General features: G+C 33.4%; 1 pseudogene; it reads left to right on the forward strand.

The window, feature by feature from the left end:
• Positions 1–4,282: 4,282 nt before the first annotated feature.
• Positions 4,283–4,379, forward strand: LOC122127461 (annotated as a pseudogene).
• Positions 4,380–10,194: the final 5,815 nt, after the last annotated feature.

Here is a 10,194-nt window from a genome sequence, read left to right on the forward strand (position 1 = left end):
CAGTTGGGGAAGCCTTATAGTCCTTCAGCTTCACTAGACTTGAAGCCAAGTAGCTGTGATTAATTGGAAATCTGGCAAGAGCTAAGAGGAGGACATCGAAGTAGGACATTTAAGCATTGTCCTTTGTAACAGACACTGTCTTTCAAGGTATGGGTGATTTAACTCTATTCTCCTCCGTGCATCTTGTTGAGCAAATGCGAGACCAAAAGAAAAAAAGTTATTGAAATAATTTTGCAAAGAATAACTTCACTGTTCCTGATATGGTATATAAGGAGAGTCATAAGAGAGAATATAAAAGTGCAGTATTTTTTGGTTTCGTCTAAGCATCTTGTTAGCAAAATGTATCTTTGAGTTTAGAAGTGATTGAACCAAAATGTGATGGAGTACTTATTTTTCTGGACATTTTAGACACAAGACGACTTTCAAGGTAAAAGAAAAAAAATAAAGACAAATATTTGTGATCACAGCTTTTTGGACTGGTTTTCTGGAGACAAAGTTTTACGTTAGATTTCTCCTCATTAACATAGATGTTGTTTCATGTCAACCAAACGCAAGAGGGAAGTTAAATGGACTCGCTTGGACATGTAAACCGTATGATGGAAAAAATGGCCAATGATATTTAGGGAATTACCTTGACCAATTACTTTGCCAGAACAAAGAAAGAACAATATATTTCAAAATGAATTGACTTAAAAGTACGAAGAAAGAGTAGTGAATAGAGATGAGATAAAATATCGAGGATTGTTTTCTCTCCAGTGGAGTAATGGTTTCTTGATCTTGTTTCTTCCATTCTATCTTCACAAGCTATCAAGTGTGTCTCAGGAGTGGAGTATCCAGTTCAGACAAAGAGAACTCACAGAAGAAAGATAATATTTCCAACAGATGTAAGTGATTTATAATCTTCGACAATCTACTTAAATCTGTTCAAAATTCTCCCCTAACCCTAACTGCCCTCTTTCAACAGCTTAGTTTGCTTTTCCCAAGACTGCTCTTCGTTACCTGCTTAACATTTTGAGAGGTCATATTCATACTCTCTAGAGATTGCTGCTTGGTTGTGATTTTGTGTGTTTTTGTTTTTTGTTGTGTTTTTCACTGAATTTCAAAAGGTTGTGCAAGTGTGTTACAATTAAATATATCCATCTAATTTTCCAATGCTCCTAGATCAGAGTCACTCCTTCCATCATTCTCAACCAACTCCCTCTCCAAGATTTATATCAGATTTATCACTTCCTTTATCACATATGTACATTGAGTATTCTAGATGTACTTGCCCCTTGTTTCATTTTTCATTCATCTATGTCTTTACTATTACTCCTCTCTGGTTTCAAATTCCTGATAGTCATTCTGTGAAACTGTCTATTAATAGTTTAAAATGTTTATATACATTCCATGGAGTTTCAATCCTGCATATACTTGAACTGATGTCAGCTTAAATTTCCATAATTCATTCATCTGCAGTAACAATTTGTGAGACTGGATACACGAAGCATCTAGACATGATTTTATTCTCATCCATGTGGAAGATTCATCTTTAGTCAACAAGAAAGTTTGAAAATGGCTTAGAATGTATTCCTAACTACCAATTTTTATAAAAGTTTTTATTAAATGGTTTGTGATTATTTTATTTTACATGGGATAATACTTTCTACTACTTATCAATTTTGGAAGAAGAAGAAAACTAAAATTTACTACTATATAGGAATATGATAGAAATAGAAGACAGATTTTATGTTTGTCATATCTCTGATGAGTACCCATATTCAAGACTTAAAGTCATATTTCTTACTATGTTAGACAGATATGGAAAACATAAAACAACATATGATAAGGCAACTATTTGTGACTTTTAAAAAAGTACCTTATTAAGTGATGACATTTACTTTATTACCTAATTTATGGGTTTGGAATATGAGAAGCTTATCTGTTTAACACATTTCTGGAAGTCACCTAATGAACAACACAAATGGTGGGTGGTACTATTTCTACACTTTAATGAATCATTGAAATTGTTTGGCATCACTGCTGGGTAAATAAATTAACTCTATTGTAACATGCTCTCTACACTTGAAAAGCTTGTAATGTAAGTATCATCTAATTGTCAAATATTATTTTGGCGAATGTGATTTTAAAAAGTTTATTTGAAAAGTAATACACTTTCAGGAGATTAAATGGAGGCTATCATTGGTTTGAGAGTGATAACCTTTTTATACCACAGAACCAAGTTGTACTGAAATACCAGTGTTTTGAAGCCCTAAAGATCTTCTCAATTAAAGTTTTTCTGAATTACATTTACCTCTAAGTCAAGATTTCTGGTTCTTGGTAGACCAATTAAGAATCTATCCTTCCAGGAACTATTTTTTGCCCGCTTTATGCTGGACTGAAATATTTCATTAATATAGAGGGGGGGTATTAAAAATAATCTTATGACACTTTGTGATCTTGTTCCCTCATATGAGCTGGTCATCTATAAATTGAAAGTTTGAGTTACAGTTCTTTCTCTCAGATTTTGTGATCTCATCCTCATTTTAAGTTGCCTTGAATTTCACAATTGCTTACTGCTAATTCCTGCATCTCAAGGGATTGAGGCCCTGAAATATAAGAAATGAGAAATTGAGATGGGTTTTCAATTACTTTCTATTTGCATGTTGCATGGGCCTAGGTGATCATGTAGGTAACTGGAACCTGGGACCCTAGGACCCAAGGATCCTGCAGAAGAATAATATTTTTAGACATCATACCAGCAAAATTTTTGCATAATCAGTAGGAATGCTTCAGAAATAGGGAGAAAAACAGTTTGGGACCAGTGAGTTAAAACAATAAACAGAGCAGCAGAATAAAATCCCTTATAGATTAGAGGAAAATATTTTTTTCCATGTGAATTCAGAAGACCAAGAATACTTAGAACTTATCACAAGTTTATACCGAAGACATTGCATTGATACTTTTTATATTCTAATATATATTCTAAACTTAATTATTTATATTCTAATTCTACTTATTGGAATAAATAAATATCAATTTATTTGTCAAATTATCAACTAATTCTAGTAAGTTTCACCATGTAAAATATAAAATCAGCACATATAAATATAAAATATATGACTATATATAAGATAATAAAAAGGCACATGTTTTGCATTATTCTCTTAGGTTATAAAAGACAACTCTGTTTTAAAATATTATTCCAGGGGCTGGGAAGGTGGCTCAGTGGTAGAGCGCTTGCCTTGCATGCTCGAGGCCCTGGGTTCGATTCCTCAGCACCACATAAGCAAAAAGAAAAAAGCCTGAAGTGGCGATGTGGCTCAGGGGGTAGAGCGCTAGCCTTGAGCTGAAGAGCTGAGGGACAGTGCCCAGCCCCAGAGTTCAGGCCCCATGACCGGACCCCCCCCCAAAAAAAAATAAAATATTATTCCATTATCTCTACCTCAGTGTTTGATAAAGCTAGAACTAGAGCTTTAATATTTGTAGATTTACAGCCTGGAGGCAAGAGGAAACATTGTGATTAAAACATTACCAATTTAAAGCCCAATAACGAGGAGAAACTTATGGACTTCTGCAACTATGAAAATATTTGGTCATAGAAAAGCAGTAGCATATGTTCCTGCCTGGTTGGATGGTAGACAGCCAGGACATTAGATAATCATGCATATGAACAATGTTTTCACATTGGCTTTAGCTACTTTTGAAATGGTAGGGATAGAAAACAATTATATTTTGATAAAATACGTTCGAGTCTGTACAGTTCTGTCTGAACTGTTCTTCTCTCTATGATCCCTTGTAACTAAGATTTGTTTTGTTCCAGTAAGACAATCTAGACTGTCAGGGTAAGATATTCTAGTTGGTCTGTTCCTACATGGAAGAAGGGTAAAGGGTCAGGTAGATATTTGTGTCAGTAAGATCTCATTTGGAAAAATTCAGCTGCAGAAATTTAGAAGTAGCTCTTAAGCAAGGCTTACATTGAATCCACTAGCTCCACAAAGCTAACTCAGTTGGATAAATAAGTAATTGAAAAAACAATCACCTTTGGACCTAGCTATAAATATTTGAAAGTACGATCAAATCCCAAATGAAAAAGACTTAAAATAGTCATTGACAAAAAAAATAGCAAAGGTGAGCCCTCAACTGAAAAATATAATTTTTTCCACTCTTCACAGAATTATAGGGAAATGAGATCAATAGCATTGTTAGGAACAATAAGGTTTCCTTGTTAAAAATAGGTACCCCAGGTTATAAGCCTGTATATAGATTGCATCATTAACTACTTAAATTTTGAGGATACTACATGCTTCAGCAGCATGTATACACAAATTTCAATGAAGAGATTAACATGGCACTTGCAAAAGGATGACATGAAAATTTATGAAGTATTCCATATTTTTCATTCTTCAGATGCAAGAAATGAAAAACTATTAAAAAGTTGATTACAAAATTACAAGTGTAACAAAACAATTAATTCATATAATTAAAAGTAAGTTTGACATCACTGTTTGAAATCTTCACCTTAGAAAGACCTTTACAAAACCTTTTACATAACTTTTACAAAACTTTTGAAATTAGACAACATTGACATTTTATCCCAAAGAAATATAATACTATAAGGACCTAGGAAAAAAAGGAATCTTAAACTGTTTCTATATGAAATGCAATCTGAAAGGACACATTAATGAATCTATATATTATAAAACAATGTAGAATTCAAAGTATATCTCAGAAGAATAAAATAGATTATAGACATTATACAAACATAGAATATAGAATATTTTAAAATATACTTTTTTTCAGACAATGACCAGAAATAATTTAGTTTCTGTACTGCTCATTTCAACAGATAACGTAAAATTATTTCTGATTAAAAAAAGTCACAAACTCTGCAGAAATCAGTATATATATAAAACCTCTTCAATACATTTTGACATCAAAGGCAGCCAATTCACTTGGAAGAATTCCACGGAATCCATGAATTTTTACAGTAAGAGTCGGAGGCACACGCCTGTAATGCAAGTTAATCAGGAGGTTGAAATCTGAGGATTGTGGTTAAAAGCCAGCCCGGGCAGGAAAGTCCATGAGGCTCTTATCTCCATCGAACCATTCGAAAACCGGAAGTGGAGCTGTGGCTCAAGCCGTAGAGCACTCTCCTTGAGCTGAAGAGCACAGGGATAGCGCCCAGGCCTAGAGTTCAAGCCCCACAACCGACCAAAAAAAGATATTGCTGATATTTGGATTGCGAAAATATTTTGTATGGACACAAAGGATGGACTGACATTTTTGAATTTTAAGAAACTTAACTGAACCATTAGGACTTAAGAGAACAATTTATACAGCATTCCACAACTTCAAAGAGGTAGTGATAATATTTATCCTTCAGGCAATATCAAAAGCAGTTTCTTTCAAGTTGTTCTTCAGGCCTGGTTTGACATAATGGATCAACAGAAGGAGATCCAGCATATCTTTGTTCTCTCAATTCTCCACAGCAAGTTGCAAGGGGATCAAGAGGCCTTTAGTTTTAGCATTGGTATCTGCACCATGATGAAGTAAGTAAGAAACCACTCTGGTATTATTCCACATATATGCACTGTGCAGGGGTGTCCAGCCATCTACAGTTATTGCATGTGCCGCTTGAGCCACCAATTCATGAACAATGTCTAAGTGTCCACTGTAGGCTTCCCGATGAAGAGGGGTATACTCTTCATCATCCCTCATATTCACATGAGTGGCATTTTTGGAAAGTTGTCTCGGCACTGTAGTAAGCCGATTATTTTTGGCAGCCCAAAGAAGAAATTTTCTTGGATCCTTCTCCATTTTTTTTCTTGCAATTGATACCATTCCTCACTTGTTCATCTTGTTTCTCATCTTCATCAGAGTTGCCTAACCAGAGACTTTGAGTGTCAGTGGGAATGAAGTGTCCATGTATTTCCCTAATATTTCACGTAGGTTGAACTGGTAAGAAATATCCAGTGAATTTTCTGCGTCTGTTTTTTCACCATGACTTATATTCTCTTTTGGCCTTTTTAATATTCTAAATTATTCTAACTGGAGAACAGGGAATTGATGGACAGCAGAGGAAAGATGTTCCTCCATATTCAAAGGTACAGACTGAAAATGAGGACCAGTGGTGTCTTCATGTGCAGCTTATTCTAGGAATGAGAAAATATGAAATAATAACTTCTATTTAAATGATTTGAGAAATGGCAGAGCAGAAAGTGAAATTTTGCAACCAAAAATATAAAAGCAAACTAAATTAGGATAATTATAGAGCAATCATATTATCTATGAGAACCATGAAAGAGAAAGGAAGAGAGAGACAGATGTGCAATGAATTAGCTAGCCACAAAATCCATACCTCTGATCAATTTATGGAACAAACAAAATTTAATTTTTAAAAAAGATGGAAATATAATGTATGTATTTACTTGAAATTAGTAAATACATTTTTAGTAGCCTACATAAAGAGTCATAGCTTTGACCAAATTACTGACAAGAATGTAAATCCTTAATGATTCTATTAACAGATTTGACTGAAATCAGTTGAATCACACTTTTCCTGTACAATGAAGGAATACGTCCAGGGTGGAAAGCAGCTAGAGAACGCAGGCCGATTGTATCTGAGGCAAAACTTTGTGGAAAATGATATTGAGCATTACTTACTGGTGATCCACTTGAGCTGGAAGTGTGAACCTGAACTATTGCTTGCTAATTCTGAACTATTGTTTTAATCATTATATTCTCTAAGAAGAAAAGGTGAGATTTAATTGATAGCCAAGACTACAAATACACTTTGACTTCTAATTAAGCACCTTTAATCATGAAAATCACATGAAGACAATAAACAGGCCTCCATTTTTAGATGAAAACAAGTGTCTTTAAAAAAAACAAGGAATTTAAGTAGTCCTACAAAGGACTTCTATTTTACTACTGTATTATACAGTTTTTTCTAATGTTGGGTAACAATAAATAATGGAACTATTAGAAAGCTCTTAAAGCTCATATGTTCAATAGTGAGTTCTCTTATATTATATCATGGTCTTAAGTCAAAGCATATGCATTAGATAACTATAGATGAAAAAGTAGAAGCCACACTGGTGGCTCATGTCTTTAATCATAGCTATTCAGAAAGATGAAATCTGATTATTGTGTTTTGAAACCACACCAAGCAAAAAATAATCATTAGATTCTGATTTGAAAGTAATCAGTAATAGCTAGAAATGGAACTATGGTACAAGCGGTAAAAATGCTAGCCTTGAGAAAAGTAAAATGAACAAACAACAAATTCTGGGACAGAGCCAGGCCCTCAGTTCAAGCCTTGGTATTAGCACCAAACAAATGAATTAATTAATTAATTAAAATAAATGCAATGGTCACATGTGGCAAGACAAGTAAAATGTAACACCCGTGGTCCCTGGATTGTGTATTATTTTGTAATAAGAAAATTTATCATTTGTTCTAATCACTAATATTTTATTTGAACATTTTTGTATAATAAACCCTGAATTTAGCATGCATGTATATGTGTGTGTACATGTGTGCACTTGTGTGTATGGGTATATGTGTGCATGTACTGTTGCAATGTTGCTTGCCAATGTGGACAGGTTGAGGCTGAAAAGAGCTAACTGTGTTGCAATGTTTATTTATCAGTGTTCTGTCATGTCATTTCAGTGGAACCATATTTCTGTACAAATAATAACATCATCATAATCAAAGCATTTACAACATTAAGTTATATAAGAGACCACATTCAGCTCTTATTATAGTTAGGTAAGAAGATACAGAAATAGTTAGGTAGTAAGTTATTGCTGTAATATGATTGTCAGTACAAAATATGTATTTGACCTCTTAAATTGGTAATACATTTTAGATATACTCATGGAATGCATTTGACCGACCTGACCAAAAAAGTATTACTCTCTGGTTATTCCTGTGAAACAGCAGGTGGATAAACTCTTTCCGGATTTCTGTTGAAAATAACTTTCTTTGTAAGATTATATCTATTCTCACTAAGAGATAATCAACCCCGTATTTATTAGGTTTGAAAATCCCATCATAATGACTGAAAATCAGTATTGTGTATATGGTTGTTAGATATACATTTCACAAACATACAAACAATAACATGTGTCACATCCAGATTGTGGATGCATTTGAAGTTGTTTTGTAAATGCAAAGGGATCTTCCCTCATGGATCTTTTATGGAAATAACTATCGCAACTTTAACAGATATGGCTTTTTGGATATCTTTGCCAGTATAAATAACATCCTAGAGTCAGTCCTAAATTTCTGAAAAGTCTTTGAAAATTTTAGTATTATTTCAGTTCATTGACTATATAGCTAAAGATATTTCTGAAAAAAATATTGTTAATAACTGAAAATGTAAGTAGGTATATAGGCTTTTTATGCATCATTTAATGAAAACCCAGATTTATGAAAGTAAATGAAATAGAATAAAAGAATATAAGTGAATTTGGTAAGCAAATTTTTAGTATAAATTTTCTTTTCTATTAACACAGACCTTTGAATGTAGATGATGCATTTAAATTATTTCCTTTGTATCTATGTACTTCAGTTAGTTTTAGAACTTTTATAATTATAAGAGGGAATTTGTAGTATAAATAAAGGTCTTTTAAAATGATTAGGATAAATCTTGTGTTTTGTATCTTCCTACCAAGAATATGAGTTATTTGCAAGTGTTAATAGTTTATCATCATCATTATCATTATCATAAGACATTTTGAAAAATGCAGTAGTATTGATGTCTTTTTAAACCAATTGTATTCACAAGTTGGAGAGTCTTTAATTCATGCTTAGATCTTGGTGTCTATGATTTTTAGGTCAGACTGCATTTTTGGGTATATGAAAGGTAAAATATTTATCTGGAGTCAAAGGTGATTTTTATATCACTCTTGCTTTAATAACATTTTAAAGTAATATATTTCTGTCAAAATGTTGGGTTTAAAAAGCAATCAAAATACCTCTAATGGTAAACAATTTAGGTGAGCCACAATGTGGAAATGATTGGTCCGTAACACCTGCAGTGCGTTTTCATCAGGAATTGAGCAGGTCATTCTTTCAGTATGACTGTGTTAAACAGACATGGGGTCCCCAAGCAGTACAGTGTTGAGTCATGCGATAGAATATGATTTCTAATATTTTGAGCTGGAAATCAAGAATGTTATAGTTTAGCAGATCCTTTCACCAGGGAGGTATAAATTTATTATGAACTTGGAGTTTTCATATTACAGTTACCTATTTTCTTTTTTTTTGGTCAGTCATGGGGCTTGAACTCTGGGCTTGGGAGCTGTCCCTGCGCTCTTGCAATAAGGTGAGCGCTCTACCGATTGAGCCATAGTGCCACTTCCGGTCTACTAGAGATTTATTAGAAATAAGAGTCTCAAGGACTTTCCTGCCCGGGCTGGCTTTGAAACGGAATCCTCAGTCCTCAGCCTCCTGAGTACCTAGGATTACAGGCATGATCCTCCAGCATCCAGCTTAGTTACCTATTTTCTAACAAAGATAAAGTGAAATATTATTAGAATGCACACAATAATTCTGGGAATTTTTCCTAGAATTAGTAGACTAAGTGCTGGTATTTTAGTCATAAAATGCAATGAGTTTCTATTTCTGTTTTACCTTATTTTTTATTACTTTAGAAACTGTAACTCAAAATGGCATAAATTATCTTTACAATATTAGGATACATATTTCATTTCCATATTCTTACCCTAGCCTTCTACATAACTTTGGTACTTAGTAATCCTCAAATGTGAAAATAAAGAGAAGGAGCTTATTTCAATATTATTTAGAATGTCAAGGCCCTTAGTAGTATCTACATCATACATGTGTACGAAGCCGGTGGAAATTTTTTATTATTCTCAGAAACTAGGACATGTGGTGTCCTCGTAGTTGCATCATGAAAAGGCTATAATTGAGTTAGTTTACTAAACCAAATATGTAAAAAAAATTCTACAAGTTAATTGGCTTGAACAATCTGCATTTATCATTTTACAGTTGTAAAGGACAGAAATATAAAAGAAGTCTCATCAGATTAAAATTGAACCACAAAGAGAGCTAAAATATTTTTCAGATGTTTCTAGTGGAAAAGGCATTTACTTCCTGTTCTGCTTAACAGAAACTTCAGAATCTGGGTTATCTTTTCATTTATCTTCTAATGTACAATCTTTACATCTTTCTGATGGTTCTTAT

The sequence above is a fragment of the Dipodomys spectabilis genome, unplaced genomic scaffold (genome assembly GCF_019054845.1).
Source record: "Dipodomys spectabilis isolate Male_0828 unplaced genomic scaffold, ASM1905484v1 ptg000301l, whole genome shotgun sequence".
Classification (NCBI taxonomy): Eukaryota; Metazoa; Chordata; class Mammalia; order Rodentia; family Heteromyidae; genus Dipodomys; species Dipodomys spectabilis.